We start from the raw sequence: 13,954 nt of genomic DNA, 5'->3' as shown, positions 1-13,954 counted from the left end.
CATGTTTTACCGAAGCCAGAAAGACATGCGATGGGTTACAAAAATAGCTCTAGTTACAGATTGGTAGCCCCGATTTGAAATCCGACTTCGTACTTCAAAAGCAGACGAGTAGGGGAAGATTTTATATAGCAAACATTTTTTTCTGTAAAATATTGGGAAAGGGGTCAAAACGGCAGTTGTTTGGGAAAGTTTATAAAACACATGGTAGTGCATTTACTATAACTGCTGTAACGTAAGTTCCATACTGAATAAACCTTCTCCGCATTTGACAAGCAGAGAAGTAGAGGAAGTTTGAATCCAATATACTTTTGTCAAACTCTTTGGTTTAGTGGTCAAAATGATAGTTGTTTTGAATTTAATGAATCTGCTAACTTCTGACATGTTTTACCGAAGCCAGAAAAACAGGCGATGGGTTACAAAAATAGCTCTAGTTACAGATTGGTAGCCCCGATTTGAAATCCGACTTCGTGCTTGAAAAGCAGACGAGTAGGGGAAGATTTTATATAGCAAACATTTTTTTCTGTAAAAAGTTGGGAAAGGGGTCAAAACGGCAGTTGTTTGGGAAAGTTTATAAAACACATGGTAGTGCATTTAGTAAAACTGCTGTAACGTAAGTTCCATACTGAATAAACCTTCTCCGCATTTGACAAGCAGAGAAGTAGAGGAAGTTTGAATCCAATATACTTTTGTCAAACTCTTTGGTTTAGTGGTCAAAATGATAGTTGTTTTGAATTGAATGAATCTGCTAACTTCTGACATTTTCTACCGAAGCCAGAAAAACAGGCGAAGGGTTACAAAAATAGCTCTAGTTACAGATTGGTAGCCCCGATTTGAAATCCGACTTCGTGCTTGAAAAGCAGACGAGTAGGGGAAGATTTTATATAGCAAACATTTTTTTCTGTAAATAGTTGGGAAAGGGGTCAAAACGGCAGTTGTTTGGGAAAGTTTATAAAACACATGGTAGTGCATTTAGTAAAACTGCTGTAACGTAAGTTCCATACTGAATAAACCTTCTCCGCATTTGACAAGCAGAGAAGTAGAGGAAGTTTGAATCCAATATACGTTTGTCAAACTCTTTGGTTTAGTGGTCAAAATGATAGTTGTTTTGAATTGAATGAATCTGCTAACTTCTGACATGTTTTACCGAAGCCAGAAAAACAGGCGATGGGTTACAAAAATAGCTCTAGTTACAGATTGGTAGCCCCGATTTGAAATCCGACTTCGTGCTTGAAAAGCAGACGAGTAGGGGAAGATTTTATATAGCAAACATTTTTTTCTGTAAAATGTTGGGAAAGGGGTCAAAACGGCAGTTGTTTGTGAAAGTAAAAAAAACACATGGTAGTGCATTTAGTAAAACTGCTGTAACGTAAGTTCCATACTGAATAAACCTTCTCCGCATTTGACAAGCAGAGAAGTAGAGAAAGTTTGAATCCAATATACTTTTGTCAAACTCTTTGGTTTAGTGGTCAAAATGATAGTTGTTTTGAATTTAATGAATCTGCTAACTTCTGACATGTTTTACCGAAGCCAGAAAGACATGCGATGGGTTACAAAAATAGCTCTAGTTACAGATTGGTAGCCCCGATTTGAAATCCGACTTCGTACTTCAAAAGCAGACGAGTAGGGGAAGATTTTATATAGCAAACATTTTTTTCTGTAAAATATTGGGAAAGGGGTCAAAACGGCAGTTGTTTGGGAAAGTTTATAAAACACATGGTAGTGCATTTACTATAACTGATGTAACGTAAGTTCCATACTGAATAAACCTTCTCCGCATTTGACAAGCAGAGAAGTAGAGGAAGTTTGAATCCAATATACTTTTGTCAAACTCTTTGGTTTAGTGGTCAAAATGATAGTTGTTTTGAATTTAATGAATCTGCTAACTTCTGACATGTTTTACCGAAGCCAGAAAAACAGGCGATGGGTTACAAAAATAGCTCTAGTTACAGATTGGTAGCCCCGATTTGAAATCCGACTTCGTGCTTGAAAAGCAGACGAGTAGGGGAAGATTTTATATAGCAAACATTTTTTTCTGTAAAAAGTTGGGAAAGGGGTCAAAACGGAAGTTGTTTGGGAAAGTTTATAAAACACATGGTAGTGCATTTAGTAAAACTGCTGTAACGTAAGTTCCATACTGAATAAACCTTCTCCGCATTTGACAAGCAGAGAAGTAGAGGAAGTTTGAATCCAATATACTTTTGTCAAACTCTTTGGTTTAGTGGTCAAAATGATAGTTGTTTTGAATTTAATGAATCTGCTAACTTCTGACATTTTCTACCGAAGCCAGAAAAACAGGCGAAGGGTTACAAAAATAGCTCTAGTTACAGATTGGTAGCCCCGATTTGAAATCCGACTTCGTGCTTGAAAAGCAGACGAGTAGGGGAAGATTTTATATAGCAAACATTTTTTTCTGTAAAATGTTGGGAAAGGGGTCAAAACGGCAGTTGTTTGGGAAAGTTTATAAAACACGAGGTAGTGCATTTAGTAAAACTGCTGTAACTTAAGTTCCATACTGAATAAACCTTCTCCGCATTTGACAAGCAGAGAAGTAGAGGAAGTTTTAATCCAATATATTTTTGTCAAACTCTTTGGTTTAGTGGTCAAAATGATAGTTGTTTTGAATTTAATGAATCTGCTAACTTCTGACATGTTTTACCGAAGCCAGAAAAACAGGCGATGGGTTACAAAAATAGCTCTAGTTACAGATTGGTAGCCCCGATTTGAAATCCGACTTCGTGCTTCAAAAGCAGACGAGTAGGGGAAGATTTTATATAGCAAACATTTTATTCTGTAAAATGTTGGGAAAGGGGTCAAAACGGCAGTTGTTTGGGAAAGTTTATAAAACACGAGGTAGTGCATTTAGTAAAACTGCTGTAACGTAAGTTCCATACTGAATAAACCTTCTCCGCATTTGACAAGCAGAGAAGTAGAGGAAGTTTTAATCCAATATATTTTTGTCAAACTCTTTGGTTTAGTGGTCAAAATGATAGTTGTTTTGAATTGAATGAATCTGCTAACTTCTGACATGTTTTACCGAAGCCAGAAAAACAGGCGATGGGTTACAAAAATAGCTCTAGTTACAGATTGGTAGCCCCGATTTGAAATCCGACTTCGTGCTTGAAAAGCAGACGAGTAGGGGAAGATTTTATATAGCAAACATTTTTTTCTGTAAAATGTTGGGAAAGGGGTCAAAACGGCAGTTGTTTGGGAAAGTTTATAAAACACATGGTAGTGCATTTAGTAAAACTGCTGTAACGTAAGTTCCATACTGAATAAACCTTCTCCGCATTTGACAAGCAGAGAAGTAGAGGAAGTTTGAATCCAATATACGTTTGTCAAACTCTTTGGTTTAGTGGTCAAAATGATAGTTGTTTTGAATTGAATGAATCTGCTAACTTCTGACATGTTTTACCGAAGCCAGAAAAACAGGCGATGGGTTACAAAAATAGCTCTAGTTACAGATTGGTAGCCCCGATTTGAAATCCGACTTCGTGCTTGAAAAGCAGACGAGTAGGGGAAGATTTTATATAGCAAACATTTTTTTCTGTAAAATGTTGGGAAAGGGGTCAAAACGGCAGTTGTTTGTGAAAGTAAAAAAAACACATGGTAGTGCATTTAGTAAAACTGCTGTAAAGTAAGTTCCATACTGAATAAACCTTCTCCGCATTTGACAAGCAGAGAAGTAGAGAAAGTTTGAATCCAATATACTTTTGTCAAACTCTTTGGTTTAGTGGTCAAAATGATAGTTGTTTTGAATTTAATGAATCTGCTAACTTCTGACATGTTTTACCGAAGCCAGAAAGACATGCGATGGGTTACAAAAATAGCTCTAGTTACAGATTGGTAGCCCCGATTTGAAATCCGACTTCGTACTTCAAAAGCAGACGAGTAGGGGAAGATTTTATATAGCAAACATTTTTTTCTGTAAAATATTGGGAAAGGGGTCAAAACGGCAGTTGTTTGGGAAAGTTTATAAAACACATGGTAGTGCATTTAGTAAAACTGCTGTAACGTAAGTTCCATACTGAATAAACCTTCTCCGCATTTGACAAGCAGAGAAGTAGAGGAAGTTTGAATCCAATATACTTTTGTCAAACTCTTTGGTTTAGTGGTCAAAATGATAGTTGTTTTGAATTTAATGAATCTGCTAACTTCTGACATGTTTTACCGAAGCCAGAAAAACAGGCGATGGGTTACAAAAATAGCTCTAGTTACAGATTGGTAGCCCCGATTTGAAATCCGACTTCGTGCTTGAAAAGCAGAAGAGTAGGGGTAGATTTTATATAGAAAACATTGTTTTCTGTAAAAAGTTGGGAAAGGGGTCAAAACGGCAGTTGTTTGTGAAAGTTTATAAAACACATGGTAGTGCATTTAGTAAAACTGCTGTAACGTAAGTTCCATACTGAATAAACCTTCTCCGCATTTGACAAGCAGAGAAGTAGAGGAAGTTTGAATCCAATATACTTTTGTCAAACTCTTTGGTTTAGTGGTCAAAATGATAGTTGTTTTGAATTTAATGAATCTGCTAACTTCTGACATGTTTTACCGAAGCCAGAAAAACAGGCGAAGGGTTACAAAAATAGCTCTAGTTACAGATTGGTAGACCCGATTTGAAATCCGACTTCGTGCTTGAAAAGCAGACGAGTAGGGGAAGATTTTATATAGCAAACATTTTTTTCTGTAAAATGTTGGGAAAGGGGTCAAAACGGCAGTTGTTTGGGAAAGTTTATAAAACACGAGGTAGTGCATTTAGTAAAACTGCTGTAACGTAAGTTCCATACTGAATAAACCTTCTCCGCATTTGACAAGCAGAGAAGTAGAGGAAGTTTTAATCCAATATATTTTTGTCAAACTCTTTGGTTTAGTGGTCAAAATGATAGTTGTTTTGAATTTAATGAATCTGCTAACTTCTGACATTTTCTACCGAAGCCAGAAAAACAGGCGAAGGGTTACAAAAATAGCTCTAGTTACAGATTGGTAGCCCCGATTTGAAATCCGACTTCGTGCTTGAAAAGCAGACGAGTAGGGGAAGATTTTATATAGCAAACATTTTTTTCTGTAAAATGTTGGGAAAGGGGTCAAAACGGCAGTTGTTTGGGAAAGTTTATAAAACACGAGGTAGTGCATTTAGTAAAACTGCTGTAACTTAAGTTCCATACTGAATAAACCTTCTCCGCATTTGACAAGCAGAGAAGTAGAGGAAGTTTTAATCCAATATATTTTTGTCAAACTCTTTGGTTTAGTGGTCAAAATGATAGTTGTTTTGAATTTAATGAATCTGCTAACTTCTGACATGTTTTACCGAAGCCAGAAAAACAGGCGATGGGTTACAAAAATAGCTCTAGTTACAGATTGGTAGCCCCGATTTGAAATCCGACTTCGTGCTTCAAAAGCAGACGAGTAGGGGAAGATTTTATATAGCAAACATTTTATTCTGTAAAATGTTGGGAAAGGGGTCAAAACGGCAGTTGTTTGGGAAAGTTTATAAAACACGAGGTAGTGCATTTAGTAAAACTGCTGTAACTTAAGTTCCATACTGAATAAACCTTCTCCGCATTTGACAAGCAGAGAAGTAGAGGAAGTTTTAATCCAATATATTTTTGTCAAACTCTTTGGTTTAGTGGTCAAAATGATAGTTGTTTTGAATTGAATGAATCTGCTAACTTCTGACATTTTCTACCGAAGCCAGAAAAACAGGCGAAGGGTTACAAAAATAGCTCTAGTTACAGATTGGTAGCCCCGATTTGAAATCCGACTTCGTGCTTGAAAAGCAGACGAGTAGGGGAAGATTTTATATAGCAAACATTTTTTTCTGTAAATAGTTGGGAAAGGGGTCAAAACGGCAGTTGTTTGGGAAAGTTTATAAAACACATGGTAGTGCATTTAGTAAAACTGCTGTAACGTAAGTTCCATACTGAATAAACCTTCTCCACATTTGACAAGCAGAGAAGTAGAGGAAGTTTTAATCCAATATACTTTTGTCAAACTCTTTGGTTTAGTGGTCAAAATGATTGTTGTTTTGAATTGAATGAATCTGCTAACTTCTGACATGTTTTACCGAAGCCAGAAAAACAGGCGATGGGTTACAAAAATAGCTCTAGTTACAGATTGGTAGCCCCGATTTGAAATCCGACTTCGTGCTTGAAAAGCAGACGAGTAGGGGAAGATTTTATATAGCAAACATTTTATTCTGTAAAATGTTGGGAAAGGGGTCAAAACGGCAGTTGTTTGGGAAAGTTTATAAAACACGAGGTAGTGCATTTAGTAAAACTGCTGTAACTTAAGTTCCATACTGAATAAACCTTCTCCGCATTTGACAAGCAGAGAAGTAGAGGAAGTTTTAATCCAATATATTTTTGTCAAACTCTTTGGTTTAGTGGTCAAAATGATAGTTGTTTTGAATTGAATGAATCTGCTAACTTCTGACATTTTCTACCGAAGCCAGAAAAACAGGCGAAGGGTTACAAAAATAGCTCTAGTTACAGATTGGTAGCCCCGATTTGAAATCCGACTTCGTGCTTGAAAAGCAGACGAGTAGGGGAAGATTTTATATAGCAAACATTTTTTTCTGTAAATAGTTGGGAAAGGGGTCAAAACGGCAGTTGTTTGGGAAAGTTTATAAAACACATGGTAGTGCATTTAGTAAAACTGCTGTAACGTAAGTTCCATACTGAATAAACCTTCTCCGCATTTGACAAGCAGAGAAGTAGAGGAAGTTTGAATCCAATATACTTTTGTCAAACTCTTTGGTTTAGTGGTCAAAATGATAGTTGTTTTGAATTTAATGAATCTGCTAACTTCTGACATGTTTTACCGAAGCCAGAAAAACAGGCGATGGGTTACAAAAATAGCTCTAGTTACAGATTGGTAGCCCCGATTTGAAATCCGACTTCGTGCTTGAAAAGCAGACGAGTAGGGGAAGATTTTATATAGCAAACATTTTTTTCTGTAAAATGTTGGGAAAGGGGTCAAAACGGCAGTTGTTTGGGAAAGTTTATAAAACACGAGGTAGTGCATTTAGTAAAACTGCTGTAACGTAAGTTCCATACTGAATAAACCTTCTCCGCATTTGACAAGCAGAGAAGTAGAGGAAGTTTTAATCCAATATATTTTTGTCAAACTCTTTGGTTTAGTGGTCAAAATGATAGTTGTTTTGAATTTAATGAATCTGCTAACTTCTGACATTTTCTACCGAAGCCAGAAAAACAGGCGAAGGGTTACAAAAATAGCTCTAGTTACAGATTGGTAGCCCCGATTTGAAATCCGACTTCGTGCTTGAAAAGCAGACGAGTAGGGGAAGATTTTATATAGCAAACATTTTTTTCTGTAAATAGTTGGGAAAGGGGTCAAAACGGCAGTTGTTTGGGAAAGTTTATAAAACACATGGTAGTGCATTTAGTAAAACTGCTGTAACGTAAGTTCCATACTGAATAAACCTTCTCCGCATTTGACAAGCAGAGAAGTAGAGGAAGTTTGAATCCAATATACTTTTGTCAAACTCTTTGGTTTAGTGGTCAAAATGATAGTTGTTTTGAATTTAATGAATCTGCTAACTTCTGACATTTTCTACCGAAGCCAGAAAAACAGGCGAAGGGTTACAAAAATAGCTCTAGTTACAGATTGGTAGCCCCGATTTGAAATCCGACTTCGTGCTTGAAAAGCAGACGAGTAGGGGAAGATTTTATATAGCAAACATTTTTTTCTGTAAATATGTTGGGAAAGGGGTCAAAACGGCAGTTGTTTGGGAAAGTTTATAAAACACATGGTAGTGCATTTAGTAAAACTGCTGTAACGTAAGTTCCATACTGAATAAACCTTCTCCGCATTTGACAAGCAGAGAAGTAGAGGAAGTTTGAATCCAATATACTTTTGTCAAACTCTTTGGTTTAGTGGTCAAAATGATAGTTGTTTTGAATTTAATGAATCTGCTAACTTCTGACATGTTTTACCGAAGCCAGAAAAACAGGCGATGGGTTACAAAAATAGCTCTAGTTACAGATTGGTAGCCCCGATTTGAAATCCGACTTCGTGCTTCAAAAGCAGACGAGTAGGGGAAGATTTTATATAGCAAACATTTTTTTCTGTAAAATGTTGGGAAAGGGGTCAAAACGGCAGTTGTTTGGGAAAGTTTATAAAACACATGGTAGTGCATTTAGTAAAACTGCTGTAACGTAAGTTCCATACTGAATAAACCTTCTCCGCATTTGACAAGCAGAGAAGTAGAGGAAGTTTGAATCCAATATACTTTTGTCAAACTCTTTGGTTTAGTGGTCAAAATGATAGTTGTTTTGAATTTAATGAATCTGCTAACTTCTGACATGTTTTACCGAAGCCAGAAAAACAGGCGATGGGTTACAAAAATAGCTCTAGTTACAGATTGGTAGCCCCGATTTGAAATCCGACTTCGTGCTTGAAAAGCAGACGAGTAGGGGAAGATTTTATATAGCAAACATTTTTTTCTGTAAAATGTTGGGAAAGGGGTCAAAACGGCAGTTGTTTGGGAAAGTTTATAAAACACGATGGTAGTGCATTTAGTAAAACTGCTGTAACGTAAGTTCCATACTGAATAAACCTTCTCCGCATTTGACAAGCAGAGAAGTAGAGGAAGTTTTAATCCAATATATTTTTGTCAAACTCTTTGGTTTAGTGGTCAAAATGATAGTTGTTTTGAATTTAATGAATCTGCTAACTTCTGACATGTTTCTACCGAAGCCAGAAAAACAGGCGAAGGGTTACAAAAATAGCTCTAGTTACAGATTGGTAGCCCCGATTTGAAATCCGACTTCGTGCTTGAAAAGCAGACGAGTAGGGGAAGATTTTATATAGCAAACATTTTTTTCTGTAAAATGTTGGGAAAGGGGTCAAAACGGCAGTTGTTTGGGAAAGTTTATAAAACACGAGGTAGTGCATTTAGTAAAACTGCTGTAACGTAAGTTCCATACTGAATAAACCTTCTCCGCATTTGACAAGCAGAGAAGTAGAGGAAGTTTTAATCCAATATATTTTTGTCAAACTCTTTGGTTTAGTGGTCAAAATGATAGTTGTTTTGAATTGAATGAATCTGCTAACTTCTGACATTTTCTACCGAAGCCAGAAAAACAGGCGAAGGGTTACAAAAATAGCTCTAGTTACAGATTGGTAGCCCCGATTTGAAATCCGACTTCGTGCTTGAAAAGCAGACGAGTAGGGGAAGATTTTATATAGCAAACATTTTTTTCTGTAAATAGTTGGGAAAGGGGTCAAAACGGCAGTTGTTTGGGAAAGTTTATAAAACACATGGTAGTGCATTTAGTAAAACTGCTGTAACGTAAGTTCCATACTGAATAAACCTTCTCCGCATTTGACAAGCAGAGAAGTAGAGGAAGTTTTAATCCAATATACTTTTGTCAAACTCTTTGGTTTAGTGGTCAAAATGATTGTTGTTTTGAATTGAATGAATCTGCTAACTTCTGACATGTTTTACCGAAGCCAGAAAAACAGGCGATGGGTTACAAAAATAGCTCTAGTTACAGATTGGTAGCCCCGATTTGAAATCCGACTTCGTGCTTGAAAAGCAGACGAGTAGGGGAAGATTTTATATAGCAAACATTTTTTTCTGTAAAATGTTGGGAAAGGGGTCAAAACGGCAGTTGTTTGGGAAAGTTTATAAAACACGATGGTAGTGCATTTAGTAAAACTGCTGTAACGTAAGTTCCATACTGAATAAACCTTCTCCGCATTTGACAAGCAGAGAAGTAGAGGAAGTTTTAATCCAATATATTTTTGTCAAACTCTTTGGTTTAGTGGTCAAAATGATAGTTGTTTTGAATTGAATGAATCTGCTAACTTCTGACATTTTCTACCGAAGCCAGAAAAACAGGCGAAGGGTTACAAAAATAGCTCTAGTTACAGATTGGTAGCCCCGATTTGAAATCCGACTTCGTGCTTGAAAAGCAGACGAGTAGGGGAAGATTTTATATAGCAAACATTTTTTTCTGTAAAATGTTGGGAAAGGGGTCAAAACGGCAGTTGTTTGGGAAAGTTTATAAAACACGAGGTAGTGCATTTAGTAAAACTGCTGTAACGTAAGTTCCATACTGAATAAACCTTCTCCGCATTTGACAAGCAGAGAAGTAGAGGAAGTTTTAATCCAATATATTTTTGTCAAACTCTTTGGTTTAGTGGTCAAAATGATAGTTGTTTTGAATTTAATGAATCTGCTAACTTCTGACATTTTCTACCGAAGCCAGAAAAACAGGCGAAGGGTTACAAAAATAGCTCTAGTTACAGATTGGTAGCCCCGATTTGAAATCCGACTTCGTGCTTGAAAAGCAGACGAGTAGGGGAAGATTTTATATAGCAAACATTTTTTTCTGTAAAATGTTGGGAAAGGGGTCAAAACGGCAGTTGTTTGGGAAAGTTTATAAAACACGATGGTAGTGCATTTAGTAAAACTGCTGTAACGTAAGTTCCATACTGAATAAACCTTCTCCGCATTTGACAAGCAGAGAAGTAGAGGAAGTTTTAATCCAATATATTTTTGTCAAACTCTTTGGTTTAGTGGTCAAAATGATAGTTGTTTTGAATTTAATGAATCTGCTAACTTCTGACATTTTCTACCGAAGCCAGAAAAACAGGCGAAGGGTTACAAAAATAGCTCTAGTTACAGATTGGTAGCCCCGATTTGAAATCCGACTTCGTGCTTGAAAAGCAGACGAGTAGGGGAAGATTTTATATAGCAAACATTTTTTTCTGTAAAATGTTGGGAAAGGGGTCAAAACGGCAGTTGTTTGGGAAAGTTTATAAAACACGATGGTAGTGCATTTAGTAAAACTGCTGTAACGTAAGTTCCATACTGAATAAACCTTCTCCGCATTTGACAAGCAGAGAAGTAGAGGAAGTTTTAATCCAATATACTTTTGTCAAACTCTTTGGTTTAGTGGTCAAAATGATAGTTGTTTTGAATTTAATGAATCTGCTAACTTCTGACATGTTTTACCGAAGCCAGAAAAACAGGCGATGGGTTACAAAAATAGCTCTAGTTACAGATTGGTAGCCCCGATTTGAAATCCGACTTCGTGCTTCAAAAGCAGACGAGTAGGGGAAGATTTTATATAGCAAACATTTTTTTCTGTAAATAGTTGGGAAAGGGGTCAAAACGGCAGTTGTTTGGGAAAGTTTATAAAACACGAGGTAGTGCATTTAGTAAAACTGCTGTAACTTAAGTTCCATACTGAATAAACCTTCTCCGCATTTGACAAGCAGAGAAGTAGAGGAAGTTTTAATCCAATATATTTTTGTCAAACTCTTTGGTTTAGTGGTCAAAATGATAGTTGTTTTGAATTTAATGAATCTGCTAACTTCTGACATGTTTTACCGAAGCCAGAAAAACAGGCGATGGGTTACAAAAATAGCTCTAGTTACAGATTGGTAGCCCCGATTTGAAATCCGACTTCGTGCTTCAAAAGCAGACGAGTAGGGGAAGATTTTATATAGCAAACATTTTATTCTGTAAAATGTTGGGAAAGGGGTCAAAACGGCAGTTGTTTGGGAAAGTTTATAAAACACGAGGTAGTGCATTTAGTAAAACTGCTGTAACTTAAGTTCCATACTGAATAAACCTTCTCCGCATTTGACAAGCAGAGAAGTAGAGGAAGTTTTAATCCAATATATTTTTGTCAAACTCTTTGGTTTAGTGGTCAAAATGATAGTTGTTTTGAATTGAATGAATCTGCTAACTTCTGACATTTTCTACCGAAGCCAGAAAAACAGGCGAAGGGTTACAAAAATAGCTCTAGTTACAGATTGGTAGCCCCGATTTGAAATCCGACTTCGTGCTTGAAAAGCAGACGAGTAGGGGAAGATTTTATATAGCAAACATTTTTTTCTGTAAATATGTTGGGAAAGGGGTCAAAACGGCAGTTGTTTGGGAAAGTTTATAAAACACATGGTAGTGCATTTAGTAAAACTGCTGTAACGTAAGTTCCATACTGAATAAACCTTCTCCGCATTTGACAAGCAGAGAAGTAGAGGAAGTTTTAATCCAATATATTTTTGTCAAACTCTTTGGTTTAGTGGTCAAAATGATAGTTGTTTTGAATTGAATGAATCTGCTAACTTCTGACATTTTCTACCGAAGCCAGAAAAACAGGCGAAGGGTTACAAAAATAGCTCTAGTTACAGATTGGTAGCCCCGATTTGAAATCCGACTTCGTGCTTGAAAAGCAGACGAGTAGGGGAAGATTTTATATAGCAAACATTTTTTTCTGTAAAATGTTGGGAAAGGGGTCAAAACGGCAGTTGTTTGGGAAAGTTTATAAAACACATGGTAGTGCATTTAGTAAAACTGCTGTAACGTAAGTTCCATACTGAATAAACCTTCTCCGCATTTGACAAGCAGAGAAGTAGAGGAAGTTTTAATCCAATATACTTTTGTCAAACTCTTTGGTTTAGTGGTCAAAATGATAGTTGTTTTGAATTTAATGAATCTGCTAACTTCTGACATGTTTCTACCGAAGCCAGAAAAACAGGCGAAGGGTTACAAAAATAGCTCTAGTTACAGATTGGTAGCCCCGATTTGAAATCCGACTTCGTGCTTGAAAAGCAGACGAGTAGGGGAAGATTTTATATAGCAAACATTTTTTTCTGTAAAATGTTGGGAAAGGGGTCAAAACGGCAGTTGTTTGGGAAAGTTTATAAAACACGAGGTAGTGCATTTAGTAAAACTGCTGTAACGTAAGTTCCATACTGAATAAACCTTCTCCGCATTTGACAAGCAGAGAAGTAGAGGAAGTTTTAATCCAATATACTTTTGTCAAACTCTTTGGTTTAGTGGTCAAAATGATAGTTGTTTTGAATTTAATGAATCTGCTAACTTCTGACATTTTCTACCGAAGCCAGAAAAACAGGCGAAGGGTTACAAAAATAGCTCTAGTTACAGATTGGTAGCCCCGATTTGAAATCCGACTTCGTGCTTGAAAAGCAGACGAGTAGGGGAAGATTTTATATAGCAAACATTTTTTTCTGTAAAATGTTGGGAAAGGGGTCAAAACGGCAGTTGTTTGGGAAAGTTTATAAAACACATGGTAGTGCATTTAGTAAAACTGCTGTAACGTAAGTTCCATACTGAATAAACCTTCTCCGCATTTGACAAGCAGAGAAGTAGAGGAAGTTTGAATCCAATATACTTTTGTCAAACTCTTTGGTTTAGTGGTCAAAATGATAGTTGTTTTGAATTTAATGAATCTGCTAACTTCTGACATGTTTTACCGAAGCCAGAAAAACAGGCGATGGGTTACAAAAATAGCTCTAGTTACAGATTGGTAGCCCCGATTTGAAATCCGACTTCGTGCTTGAAAAGCAGACGAGTAGGGGAAGATTTTATATAGCAAACATTTTTTTCTGTAAATAGTTGGGAAAGGGGTCAAAACGGCAGTTGTTTGGGAAAGTTTATAAAACACATGGTAGTGCATTTAGTAAAACTGCTGTAACGTAAGTTCCATACTGAATAAACCTTCTCCGCATTTGACAAGCAGAGAAGTAGAGGAAGTTTGAATCCAATATACTTTTGTCAAACTCTTTGGTTTAGTGGTCAAAATGATAGTTGTTTTGAATTTAATGAATCTGCTAACTTCTGACATTTTCTACCGAAGCCAGAAAAACAGGCGAAGGGTTACAAAAATAGCTCTAGTTACAGATTGGTAGCCCCGATTTGAAATCCGACTTCGTGCTTGAAAAGCAGACGAGTAGGGGAAGATTTTATATAGCAAACATTTTTTTCTGTAAATAGTTGGGAAAGGGGTCAAAACGGCAGTTGTTTGGGAAAGTTTATAAAACACATGGTAGTGCATTTAGTAAAACTGCTGTAACGTAAGTTCCATACTGAATAAACCTTCTCCGCATTTGACAAGCAGAGAAGTAGAGGAAGTTTGAATCCAATATACTTTTGTCAAACTCTTTGGTTTAGTGGTCAAAA

Source organism: Salvelinus alpinus, unplaced genomic scaffold, assembly GCF_045679555.1.
Source record: "Salvelinus alpinus unplaced genomic scaffold, SLU_Salpinus.1 scaffold_40, whole genome shotgun sequence".
Classification (NCBI taxonomy): Eukaryota; Metazoa; Chordata; class Actinopteri; order Salmoniformes; family Salmonidae; genus Salvelinus; species Salvelinus alpinus.
Note: the sequence above shows the minus strand (reverse complement) of the source record.